At 32.8% G+C, this 14,792-nt stretch overlaps 1 protein-coding gene and 1 long non-coding RNA gene across 3 annotated transcripts in view; one reads left to right on the top strand and one right to left on the bottom strand.

The window, feature by feature from the left end:
• LOC127869465 (uncharacterized) overlaps positions 1-14,792 on the top strand; it is a 314,131-nt gene that overhangs the window by 25,573 nt on the left and 273,766 nt on the right. The gene's annotated exons all lie outside the window — the stretch shown is intronic.
• LOC127869500 (uncharacterized) overlaps positions 12,235-14,792 on the bottom strand; it is a 293,685-nt gene continuing 291,127 nt past the window's right edge. Inside the window, exons 4-5 of the long non-coding RNA XR_008044601.1 lie at positions 12,468-12,544; positions 12,235-12,263 (exon numbers count right to left, since the gene is read on the bottom strand). This is a non-coding gene — a long non-coding RNA (uncharacterized LOC127869500). The remainder of the gene's footprint in view (positions 12,264-12,467; positions 12,545-14,792) is intronic.

A 14,792-nucleotide genomic window follows, 5' to 3' on the forward strand; every position in this document is an offset into this window, starting at 1 on the left:
TTATAGGCAAACATCAAATGCATGTGCATCATGCTTATATTATACATTTTATAAGGCAGTTTCTTATTAAGACCGTTATGAATCATAGTTTTTAATATATATATCCAAAATGTTTCTTTGCATAAACGGTCTAGATTGTTTTCAACAACATCATTAATAGGCACAAAAGAGAAATCTAAAAATTGCAATCATTGTCAGTAAATCCAAAATGTGTTGCAACATGAGAAATAGGATTGATTAAACCGTTTTTGATATCAAATATACGGCTATTCATTCTACGGGATGATTTTGATTAGTCTGCCAGACATATTGTTTACAGCAATTTGTACATGTTATCAGATATTACGTGAAGTGCAATTAAACTCATAGTCTAATCAATGGATAAACCGGTAACACTACTATTGAATTTTGAACATATGTTAATATTATTGCAGTGAGTGAATATTCGTCGGTTACATTTACCAGATAAATATATCTGAGTATTTTTTATAAGACACTGAAGATTACACAATACTGTTACTAAAATTCTTAGGTCATTTATAGGCAAAATAGGCTTCGAGTAATGTAGAAATTTCACATTTTCCTTATCTGATAATCCTAATAAATCCCAGTATTTGTGTAATATTTTAGCAATATAAGGATGTGATGTGTTAAAACATACAGTAAATAATATTATTGAATCAGTATATCTCTGAGAAACACTTAATGAATCATCCTGTGTCATATTATTCACTTAAAAATAACATGTGTTGGATGATTTATACTTTTAAAATATTTAAATACACTATATAGTGACTGATTAAATACATCATCATCAAATATGATACGTCTATAGCGCTTAGCCTGACTGTACGGAATACTCCGTTAATATAACATGGTGTGAGATGACGTAAAATCTAAATAAAAATGCATATTAGTATGTTTACAAAATAGTGTCTTGTTAACTTTTTGATATAGATACATAAAGGAATGATACAGACTGTTCAGATATACTAGAGGTAAATTGTATAGTGGAATGGAAATTATTAAAGGTATCAATAAAAGTTTTTAAATCTTCAAAAGAGCCATTTCATCATAAAAATGTCATCCAAAATCTAAGCCAAATATATGATTTAATCGGCGTATTGATAAGACAATCTTACTCAAATTTTCCTCAAAAAGCTTAATGTAAATAAGTACCATAATTAAAATCAAAACAATTATTTTCAAAAACAACTTGTAGTAGTTTGCTAATATCATTAACATATAAATTATTATTTATAGCTTTTGTTTCGTATAAAATATGTACAAGCTTCTGTTAGTGCGTTATTATACGAGTTTATACATTACCATACGTTTATAAAAAATCAAAGCAAATCATATGTGAGAATACCGCACACTTGTCGTACCTTTTATATCCCTAGATTAATTTTTGTTTTGATTGCGAGAACATTTTAACGTCTGCGAAACCGAGCAACTGTTCACGTAATCAAAACACATTATGGCAGGTTTGTTATTGTTTTGTTTAGAAAACTACACCCTAATCAAAAGATAAGAGAGTATGGTTTCGTGTTTAAATATATAATCGCATTTCTCAACACAAGTCTGATTTTAATATCATGAAGATTGTGTAGTCTTATTTCGTGCGGAATTCTTTCGAAAGGAATAAAAGAAAAGCGGGTCAGTCAAATGCGAAATACGGAATGAATGATAGGCACGCCAGTACAATGCGTTCAATTATTGGACGTTGAAGCGTCAATACAAACGATGTCAGCGGATTTGAAGATAGGTACACACACATAAAACGACGTCATTAAGTCTGATAAAGCCGCGCGAGTTTCCACTATTTCATCTGTTGGACGCGCCCGTAATTAATTTGTCGGTAAACCCTATGATAACAATGTGCAAATTACGTTTTTTTAATGTTCTTAAAATCATGATTGCATACAATCCAAGAAATATTGGCTAAATATAGTAAATATTGAGTCTAAACTCATTTATTGATTTGATTACAATAGACAATTCTTAGTTTATTCCTGAAACCTCATGTACTAGCAAGAACTATAAAAAAACACTTCAGACGAATTTTCAACCTAAATTTAAACTGCAAGGTCAAGACACCAAATACAGTGATAACTGTTTGTTTTTAAATCTATTTCAGGGTTGAAGTCTGTAGAGATTTTATAGATACATTTCGTTTCAGATATTCGCCTTGTGTTTTTTGGAATGCATCAACCATACGTCTTGGTGTGTTATTTTTTGCTCTTTATTTGAAATGTAAATACTTATAAAACTGGTCAATACTACAATTTTAACTGCTATTTTATCCATCTTCAATGAAATAAGTATCTTCCCTTTCGCTTAATAGTGACACGATCCGAATCATTGGCATAAACTGTGTCGCGGACGCGCGTTGAGCCCTTACATTTTCAGGTTGTGTGTGCTTTAATTATAAATACTTCATACCGAAAATTGAAGCCTTAACTGTTTGTTTTTATATAATATGAGTATTCTTCCCTTTACTAGTTCGTATTTTTATAATGATTTACTTCGTTTTTTATGCTAGCATACTTAAACCTATTTAATAGATCACACATCATAAATATGATAGTGACGTAGCCCTTATATTAAATAAATGCAGTACCTCTTGACTTTACTGACTGGTGCCTTTACTGATTTCACTAGCTTTATGTGATAATTCTCAAGCTTATTTAATGGAGCATTACTGTTACCAAGGGATGGATGTCGATCTTAAACCTATTTAATTGTTCACTACACATACACTTGGAGACTTTTCTAACCCAATACTTTTCAAACTTTAATAGCTCTGTTATGATTTTGATTTAAAACTTAACGTGTGACTATTGGACGCTTTAGCACGTGGGGTATGTGTAGAGTCTACTTTTTGTGCACGTGCAAATAGTGAAACGCAATATTATTATAAATTAATTTCAATTTGATTATTTCATGTGGGTTTTTACACCAGTAAAACATATAACAAAATGTCTGGTTCAAATAGATATTCAGAAGCGCAACCGCGCACTTTGGCGAATTGCATGCTACCCAGCCTACGTGATAAAGTGTCCGATCGTTACGGATGATTGACTTTATCGTTAGCTTGCTCCGAATGTAGTCAAATAATCACATCTTCAATTTTAAATGAAATTCGTTACTCAGAAGAGAGAAATTTAAGTTTGAAAAGTGTTGCGTTAGAAAAGTCTCCACTACACTTCCAGTTAACATGCAATTTGCCTAAATGCGCGGTTGCGCTTTTTAATATTCATTTAAGCAATACATTTTTAAAAACTAGTTGCATGTTATCCTGATGTAAGAACCCACCATAAATGTTGAAATTGAATTCTTTTTAGAATAATATTGCGTATTTTACAAGTACTTACTTAATGGTGTATTACATACGTACATACACAAAATAACTTACTGAATGGCGTACATGAGCTTCACTTACTATCTTTATCGTAAAAACGTAATAGTGTACGTCTTGGATCTACTTAATCGTACTTACATAATGGTGTAGTAAGCCTTCATATCTCATGGCGTACTTCTCGTTATTATCGCGTTTTCTTAACGTTGTACTGCTGGTACGTAATACATATTTTATTTCTCGGATTGTATTAAAGCTATGCTACGTGTACTTGTTTTCAATGTGTACTTGTACTAATAAGTTCTAGTAATTTTAAACCAAAAGTTCTAGGGATAAAGTCACATTTTTGCATAGGCATTGTCACAGACGAATGTTATATTATGGCCTTAAATAACTGAACGGCTCTATACTTTTATACCTGACCTGGATAAAATAAATAAATATGTAATATGCGATGTTACAAAAAAATATCAAATGTTATATTTATTTAAGTCACAGCGCCTACAATTACTTCAACACCTCCGCCTTAAACCATACCAACAACCAAACAAAACAACAGCGCCTACAACCACACCAACAAACACAGCACCTACAACACCAACAATCACACCAACAAACACACCAACATAACGATTGCACGTTCACCACCACGAACAACGCCATCGTCTACAACTGTACTAAACACTAAAACGACAGTGTCATCTATACAGGGTACTTTTGTACAATCCACTGCATGTTAGTATTATCACTTCATCATTTCTATAAGATCTTTGAACCATTAATTTCCTGGCGAGTCGTACAATTAAATGTATATAAGGTTAAGATAGTATGCAGTTTAAAAACTTTAACTACGGTTTTGTCGATGAACTAAGTAAACGATTATCTTAATCTTGTTTTCAACTGTTCACATGTATTATAATGTGCTGCTTGTGAATCAACCGAACGCCTTTCAAGAAGTATTACAGACAAACAGAAATACATTTTAACATTACATTCTAACCCTAACCCTAACCGAAGACTTGTCGATAGTACATTGTCTAAAAACATACATTTACAAATAATTTTTAAACGTGAAATACATTCTCAATTTCATTTTTTTCCGTGAGAAAAAAAAGATCAACAGTTGGGCTAAACATTTTAAGTGCACATAAATGAAAATACCATTTCTGTATGGAGATTAGCAACAAATGAATATAAATTTGACTTTGCAAAATATATTTATACAGACAATGTAAAAATAAATAAAAAAATACAACTACTATTGCTCTTAGCGTATTTTAACACTGTTAACAATGTTAAGATAAATTCAATTACATCTTCGACAATTCATAACTGCTAATTATAACATATATGCCGCCCTTGTTTATAATTTTATTCAGTCATTATCTATTGTGACAAAATCATTATATTTACAAAATACGTAAACGTTATACAATTTTATTGTAGTTGTGTTTGTTTGTGTTTCGATTTCACTTAACTATCGATTACAATGACATGATATTAGATTTGTATCTAAAACTATGTCGTCTTTCGCTCAATATATATGTATGAAACAGACGTCAAATAGCTTCGGTAAAAATAATTTACGTAATTAAATAGCGTGGGGAGGAACGGACGTCGTCTGAAGATTGGTGGTTTAAAGAAGAGTATGGTCCTAATGCATTAACTTACTTATTGCTTAATATATATATATATATATATTTATATTATATGTCTATATAATTTGTAGGAGAATACAGGAATGAGTGTATAGATGCGTGTTATAAAATTACTCTCGCGTGGTACTGCATATTCAATCCAAATGCCTATGTACTCTTGACAGCGCGAAGTTAACAAACATCTATATAAAAATACCTTTTCTTCAGCAAGTTAACCGGTCCTTCATTGCCAGTTAGAATGTAGTAACCCTCCTAAGTACAAGAAGGATATTCATGGCTGCGACATGTGTGTCTGTGACACAGGATTGGGTGTACACGTCATCTTTAGATGACGAAGTATGTGCATTGTTTGTTTGATTAATACAATTGTATTCATGTTCTGGTGATTTAATTAAATTGGTAATATAAGTGTTGTTGGAAGGTTTGACTTAAGCACTGACATACCAATCAAGAAATATTATCTTTTGACTAACATCAAACCATACGCAGGTAAACACGATGGTAAAAAGACATGTTTTGTCACTGTTATAACGTTGTTTTTCCACACATAGTACTTTGATAGATAATATTAAGTATTATGTTTATATATAAATTAGATCTCATTCATTACATAGCAACAGTATATACAACTACATGTAAGTAAATCCTGCATTGGCAATGTTTAAGATATACCAAATTTTAATTGTTTATCAAATTACCAATTGGCCTAGCGTTTAAGCGTTCTTACACTTATACATTTGCAGTGTTCTCGAAGATAATATGGCGCTTTATTTTATGCTTTCATGTGGTTTATAGAGAAATATCAGTGAAATAAAACTGATATTTCACTGTTTCAAACAGTGAAAAATAACAGTGAAAACTATCGATATTTTTCACCGTTTCAGTTAGATACTGGAACTACTTCCCCAACAACCAATGACTTGTTTAAGGAAATGAATGGACACGATGATGACAGCGGTTCAAAATCACAAGAAATAACAGCAGCAACACCAACAGCAGGAGCGGCAACATCAGCCCCACCACCACTGACACCAGCATCAACACAGGAAGAAAAAGAACAAAACCCAACATCAACACCAACAAGGAATTTCAGATCTGTAAGTATGGATAGCGTTCTGCTTGAAAACGATAATTTAAATAAAAGAAAGAAAACCGACAAAGACATTAGACTTGTCAAAACTGTCTTAACAATCATAAAAATGAGGCAAGAAATATTGAGAATATACCTCCTCAAGAATTGAACGCTCTGGTCTGCGAGTTTTTCTCGGGTGTGACTAAAAGTGATGGATCAGTTTATGAACCTACATCTCTGAGGGCATTTTTAAGCTCAATCGGCAGGCATTTAACGCACATGAACTACATGAACTCATTGATAAATGACCCTGAATTTGCCAAAGTAAGGGAAGCATTAAAAAGTAAGTAAAAAGCTCTTACAAAAGAAGGTTATGGAAATAAACCGCATCAAGCCCAGGCATTAACAAATGAACATATTGCAGCTTTTACGCAGCTTAAATCTGTGAGAATCGAGCCAAAGAGCTCTATTACACTCACTGTGGCTAATATGTACAACCCATTTTGGGATGAGAACCGGCAAGGAAATTCACACCCTCTGTTGGGGTGATGTCAGCCTTGGAGTTGATTTTGAAACTGGTTAAGAATTCATCACCTTCGACACTAAGCGTCAAACGAAAACACGTATTGGTGAAAATCCTAGGGATATAAGTTGATTTTCCTACTTAAATATATTTGAATACATAAATCTTAATTGATCATTTATATAAAAACTGATACCGTTTATCAAATATATAAATCGAATATTTCTTAAGTCAAAATAATGCAAACATGGAGGTTATTTGTTTGTTAAGGTAGAATATAGATTTTATTTCACGAGTGATCATAGAAATTATTTTTTTCACGAGGGGCGAAGCCACAAGTGAAAATATATTTTTTCTATGATAACGAGTGAATTAATAGACGATATATTACAATATAAAATTTTTATGTGAGTTATTAATCTACAATAGACTTCACTTTTGGTGAAATATTATTTAATTTAAACAAAACATTTCATGCAACACACATTTTTACTATTCGTAGGAAAGTTAAGCCAAGGGCATATGCAGTTTTCGAACAACCTGGCAGAGACCAGGTGCATCACTACAAGATATATGCCGACACACGCTCTGTTGACATGATGACAGAAGACAGCCCCTTCTTCTGAACTCCTGGCAACAAGACACAGCAATGCTTGTTCAGGAAGTCAGCCATCGGAATAAACAAGTTATAATGGCCGAGATGAAAACAGATGCAGGTATTCAAGAGCCAAGAATCAACCCATACCTGTCAAAACCCTATATATATATATATATATATATATATATATATATATATATATATATATATATATATATATATATACTACTTGCATAACAAGACTAACATATATAATACAAGTCACTTACCTTCCATATGGATTATATTGAAAAGGTTTTGTTTGTCCAATTTATATTCTACAAAATTCTCATAATCTTAATTCATAAAATCCCCTGTAATCTACTACTCATCTACCTTCCGGTTTCATTACCTCCAGTAATCGACAGATCACAGTGAACTTTTTTAAGTGTTTCAAGAGCACACAAAACAATTACAACTTATTTCTTGTTTATTATGTAATGTGTGCAGTGGAATAGTGATTTTATTTTTACCATAGAAATACACTTTTTTTCAGTGCAAGAAAGCACTTGATTCAGAAGCTGAATGACGAAAATGGTCCTACTCATCAAATAATACAGATTTCAGGACACATAAATATTAGCAGCTTATATAATTACAGCAGTTCAAACAAGGAACAGTCAAGGAACAAGGAACAGTCAAAAAATATTTCAAAATTACTTTCTCATTCAAACCAGTCAGTTGAAAAGCACAACCGCACTCCCAATGCGTCAGCAACACCTGCATCAAGTGATTTTCCGATGGCCCGGGGATTTTTTGTCAACTCACATTTCCAGGGCAATGAAACATTAAATTTTCTGAATCTTACATGGGCCTTTCTCAGACACAGAACGTAGTCAATCACCAGAGGCAATATCCATCCCGTACACCGGCGGTAACGCGGATACCCCAGTACAGCGACGCTACAAGCGAATTCGTCTTATTGCAGACAGTGACCATGATTGATATCGAAACGATTTAGCACATGAACACTGTTAAAATATGTTTGCGTTCCTAGTTCAATCCAATGTGTTATTAATCATACAAGTCGCAAAAGTGTTTTTCAACATGGCGAACACTTTCGTTACTTTGAGTTTAGTTGAATACACAAATTACTACGCCAGCATATGCAACGCTATTCATTTCATAATAATTTAAATTAAATTTTTATTTGTTCTTATATTGAATGTATAAAGTACATGTATTTAACTTGAAATAGATGTATGTTGAATAAAACATTGATGTTTAGACACTTTTACATTTCTTTCAGATGTGAACTATTTTCTTGTGTAGTAAGTTCTTTGTGCGTTCTAAAAATTGAGCCACCACACGGGGAAACTTTATGAGGAAAATTCGGAAAATTAAGAAAACGACAAAAATAAGCATACAATAAAAAAAAATGTGTTGGTTTCGGTAGCATATCGAATTTAATTCCCTCGTGATCATAGGAAAAACATCTTCACTCCTGGCTACGCCACTCGTGAAAATGTAAATTTCTATGATCACTCGTGAATTAAATTCGATATGCTACCGAAACCAACAAATATCCGCTATATATTATCAGCAATCAAAATTTAATAATATTTGTTTTTATATCTTTTATAACAATTTGACACCCGGAACATGTACATTGACGATAATTTGACACGAACTTAATTGAAAAGCGATTACATAAAATGACATACTGATTCTCTGTTAACTAGATGCAGAACAGGTTTGCATCTCATTGCAAAAAAAGCATAAGGAAGAAACAGGAATGCAACACTATTATCCTTTATTCGGACATTAAAGTGGGTAACAATACAAAGCATGCACAATTTTCAAACTCATATCAAGGATTGAAAGGATTGAACAACTCATACGCATGCACCTTAACATTGCAGAGAAGCATGATAATCTCAAAAATAGGCATGCCTTAAATTGTAGTATCGGTCAGGCACAACATATGTTTGAAAATGATGGAGTTAATTAGTGTTATCGGTCAGTGGTATAATAACACTTTAAAATAACGGGTCATCATCTTCAATGTTATTGTGCGCTAGTGGCATAAAAAATCACATATTGTGCAGAGTATTAGCTCTGTTACAATAAGCCTTTTTGCGTTTACTACTTGGCACAGTTTCATACCTCCTCAGTTAAAATTATGTGGCAATATCGGTATATTTTATCTGTCTGACTTCTCACACGCCGTGACTTGCTTCGAGATACCATGTGACTTATTATCAACTACACAATATATATAACATTTAAGAAAAAAAACACACACAGCAATTATGCCTTTTGTAAAAATAATGTCACCATATGTCAGTGCAATGATAACAGATATTGGACACAGGCCATACTGCCATGTAATGTGCATGTAAAACATAGATGAAGCGGATTGGAATGGTGAAGCTATTTGCTTGTTTTTTGTTAATTACTGCATGTTGAATGTTGCTCAATTTCCTCGTTACTTTATCACTTAATACCGCCGATACCCCATTACTCATTGCTTTGTTTTTTATTCACTTCATTATCACGATATCCAGTAACTCATATACACCGTTACCCCCTTGATCCTTAACCTCGTTACCCCGATACTCCATTATTTCACGAATACGACAGTCCGTTACATTGTTACTCAGTTGCTTTCTGAAACCGTTACTTTTGTAACCCGATTCCCCGTTTACCCCGCATTTGATCCATTACTTAATTACCTCGATATTCCGTTACTTCGTTGGTCTGTAACTTCGTTGCGTTGTTATTCTGCTACTTCGAAGCTTCGTTGCTCCGATGCTGCGTTCCTCCAATAATTCATTACTTCGTTTCTACGTTACCTCGTTGATTGTTACTAAGGTGGTCAGCTTTTTAGAGGACCTCGCTCGGTTACATCTTTGCTCGTCGCTGCACTGTTTTGTACCTCCGTTTATTCGTTGTTCCGTGTGTCCATTGTTCCGTTACTTAGTCACCCTGTTATTCAGTTACTGTTATTGCTTCGTTTGTCCGTTAATCAGTTGCTCCGTTGCCCAGTCGCTCCGTTGCTAAATTATTTCGTTACTCCATTGCTTCGTTGATCCGCTCTGTTGGTTCGTTACTCTGTTGGTCCGTTACGCCGTTGGACTGTTACTCCGTTAGTGCGTTAAAACGTTTCTCCGTTATTACGTTGGTCAGATTCTTCGTTACTCATTTGCTTGTTTATACTGTCCCTTTGTTACGTTACTGCGTTTCTTCGTTGACCCTCTGCTCTGACATTGGTCAGAACTCCAAAATTTACATTTAGTATTATTTCTTAAATTTGTGTGTGTTAAATGATCGTTAATTTAGCAAATATGATCGAATGCATCACCAATGAGCTTTCAACACGATATACATTACACTTCATGGCTTGCACAAACTAGAAGTTTTTGTCGGGATATTGGAAAAACATGTTTTGATGTTTAGTCACAGTATTTACCAATGGCAATGACTCGCGCATATTATCCAAATAACGCTGATGTATTTTAGCATGAACCAGTTAAAGGAACTCGATTTATCAGTGTAAATTAGCCGCAATCGATCGTGTAAATTTTTTTTATATTCCTAGTTAAAAATGTGACAAATCTATATCATCGTTTCATATTACCATTTAAAAAAATCAGATGGTTTTTGCTTGAGACATGCGAATGCAAAAAAGGTGTGTGTTGTTTAATATTATTCAATAAAACATAAACTGTTTATAAAACAATAAGGTAAATTGCTGTAAAGAGCATGTATTCAACCTCCTAACATTCATGAAACAAAAATGAAAACAAAGAAACGAGATATTACATATAAGCGAAGTTCATGTGAGCTTGAATAAGGCCTTTAAAACATTGCCCGGAAAGGATGCTGGTTAGCATGATAAATGGTTTTCTCAATAACGAAGAAATCAATCAAATACACAAATACAAAAATAAAACATTGAAGATAAGGGCAAAAACATATGAACACATACATTTAAGGTAAACACATACTTTACTTTAAATAAACCCTCGACCAATAACACTCATCTTAACATAAGTACAATCCACATAGTAATTCTGAATTATTAAAAAAAGTTTATATCAAGAAAGATGACGACGGCGACCAGTATGAAGATGGTGATATAATGATGCATCCGATGGTAGTTTTGTAAACAATTTCTAAAACATAGGAACTACGTCAAAATACAATGATCATATTATTATACCGTTAATAAAAGTAAGAACAATCAGGACATTTCTAGGACAAAGACGACGATGATGATGATGGCGATGATAATGATTATGATGATGATGATTATAATGACGATGATGATGTTGATTATGATAATAATAATAATGATGATTATGATGACGGCAATGATGATGATAATAAAGGTGGTTGTGACAATACTGATGATGCTGATTATGATGATATTGCTGCTGCTGCTGCTGCTGCTGCTGCTGCTGCTGATGATGATGATGATGATGATGATGATGATGATGATGATGATGATGATGGTGATGATGATGATGATGATGATGATGATGATGATGATGATGATGATGATGATGATGATGATGATGATGATGATGATGATGATGATGATGATGATGATGATGATGATTGTACTGTCACACAAAATGAGGTTACGAAATATCTGGAATCATTAAACAATTGTTCGTACTTTAATAATTACACTTGGAAGTGGCAATACATTGTGTGATTGCAAGTAGAAATCTACAATGATCAATTATTGCTTACTGAAGCACTAGTTTCAATTAATACTAATGAGAACGACACGTTCACAATATTTTATTCCTAGTCAATAATATCACCATTGTTGTCGTTTTCGCAATCATCAAGTGCAGCTTTCCTGTAAACACAAACAGTTGTGAAATCAAGTTGTCGTAGAAAAAATCACAATTAAATACCAATATGACTTTTGCAATAAGTGCATAATTACCATTTATTTTGTAAGACCCAACGCTTTAGAATAAATGCAAGAAACGTTGCAATACAACACATTTGTTTTCTTAAACATACTTACATCGGATGCTCTTTTGCCAATCCACCTGCAATACAAAAACATTGACAAACGAGCTTCACTTCTTTTAAAACTGTGTTTCAAGATTCAAATGCTTTCGTTACGTAGGATCGTTTATCCATCGCCAAAGGGTAATACATGTTTTAACATCCATTCATAGTCAAGCAACTATTTTTATTATTTTTAGTGTTTTGAATTTGAATTGTTTGTTATGAAAAATTGTATGCGTTACCTGCTTTTCTACATTTGTTAACTACACTGTAGGTGTAGTTATCCGTCGTCAGCTGTTGAGGTGGAATCCCATAGTATCTTTATAAATAAAATTAAACATGCAATAATTTTATAAACTTAACAGACGTTTCCGCATTATGGTTGATAAATTCTCAAATGAATTAAGTGTTCTGGTAAAATATATCGATTCTGTAAATTTATCAATCTTTCGAATGTTGTATTGATGTTTTTCCAAATAACCAGATACATTTAATAAATGTACATCGAATGGTAAAACGTAAGCTGATGTGAGCCCATATGGAAATAACATATTTATTCATTAATATATTGTAAGGTCTCTTTAATAACTGTCTATACTAACATCTCGGCATCTGTTGCGTTACCTAAAATGTAAATCAGAATTAACATTTTATAAAACACATACAAATGTACAAAATTTAATAAACTCATATAGTTTAAGTTTTATTATATTTATTTATTTAAGTATTTACATAATTAAGGTAATGATTAATTAAATTTAAGATATCTTAATTTAAAGTTTACCAGATTCAGACACACGAGTGTTCACAGGATCAGAGCATTCGTGTTGGGCAAGACCGTTCGACCTGTTTTAACAACAAGTTAGAACATTAAAGCACATAATATATATTCAACATTTACATCGATAAACCGTCAATTATTTTCACAGTTAATCAGTTCAATTTTCATGAATTTAAACACGTGACTACTTACCCGAGACAGTCAGTAGACTAGTTACTTGGGCCATTTTTTAACGTCCACGCTCTGTTTAATAACGACATAAATAGTTTTAATGAGGTATATTACACTGATCAAGTGAATGACATTAATACATTTAAATTGACCATAAGGAAAGGAATTCATTTTGGTTTAAAATCTCATTCAATTGAACTGTACTTATTGTTTGAACATTATTATTCCGTTGCATGTGGTTTACTCATGCTGTCAATATAATTTTGTAAAAAGGCATGCTGTTTCATACTTATTTAACTTGGTACGATTCTTGTGCTGAAAGAAACACTCATCAAAATAAGAAACCTTTTTCACAGATTTTCTTCTTGCCATCAAGCGAGTAAAGCGGGTCATCTACGCCAACATCATTAGAATTCTTCTTTACGAGGATATGCATTATCGGATGTACACTACTAAATATGTTTTAAAACAAAGTTATAACATGCACAAATACTGTATTGTAGTTAACTGTCGTTACACTATTTGTCAATTGAATTCATGTTAAACCTTACGAATTTCTTTATATTCGGCTACCAATATCATCAACAAAACATTTCAATTTGCTCTCTTCACAGCAAAAACAACATTGTGTTATTGTAATATAAATCTAGTGTATATCATTTTCATAAACATATAAACATATATACGCATCAACATAATGCTTACGTCAGTGGGTTGAAATCACAAGATCCTGCACCTGCAACAATTTTTAAAATACACAACATATGAAAACATAAACTCTATTGACGTAAATAACGTAAGTCCGAATACTTAAACTAAAAAAGCTTTTGCTTATATTTAAACTAGTCTTGACATATTAAATCCATGTAATTTATTCACTATAAGGACGATATAATAAACCGAATATTTTTTCGAGATCGTTTTGACTCGCGTTTGGTTTGTGATTAAATCTGGAGTAGGTGTGAGGGAAGAAACAAGCCCTTAAACCGGTTTTAACCCAGAATGCTTTTAATTGACCGTTGAAAGACGGAGGCCCCAGTTTTGAAAATAGTATAATGGTATCCTGTAATTAGTATTTGTTACGAAAAAGTATTGATCTCTTGATAGAGTTTTTGGAGTTTAATTGTTTGCTTTTTTATACATGTATGTCGTTGTTGTTTCAAGTACTTATACACTTATTGCGTTTTATGATATTTATCCCAACACGACTATTTAATCGCCAGCTATTTTATAAATGTGTTAGACATTTTAGAATATACTTCTACATGTTGACACATTTACGGCGGTACTGTAAAGTGGATCGTCGTCCGCAAGTTTAGGAATGCAAAAGTTACCCTTTTCTGAACGTGGTAGGTTCCTATATAGAAATAGAATTATAATACTTTATATATACATTTGTGTATTTAAGAAGTATGGCTACATGAATACATAAACAGACAGACAGACACGCAGACAGACAGATAGACAAACAGACAGACCTAAAGACTGACGTACATACAGGTAGACAAACAGACAGACAGACAGACAGACAAACACACAGACAGACAGAGAGACAGACATATAGACAGACAAACAGACTGAGAGGTGGACAAACAGAAAGACACACAGACATGCA

The sequence above is a fragment of the Dreissena polymorpha genome, chromosome 2 (genome assembly GCF_020536995.1).
Source record: "Dreissena polymorpha isolate Duluth1 chromosome 2, UMN_Dpol_1.0, whole genome shotgun sequence".
NCBI lineage: Eukaryota > Metazoa > Mollusca > Bivalvia > Myida > Dreissenidae > Dreissena > Dreissena polymorpha.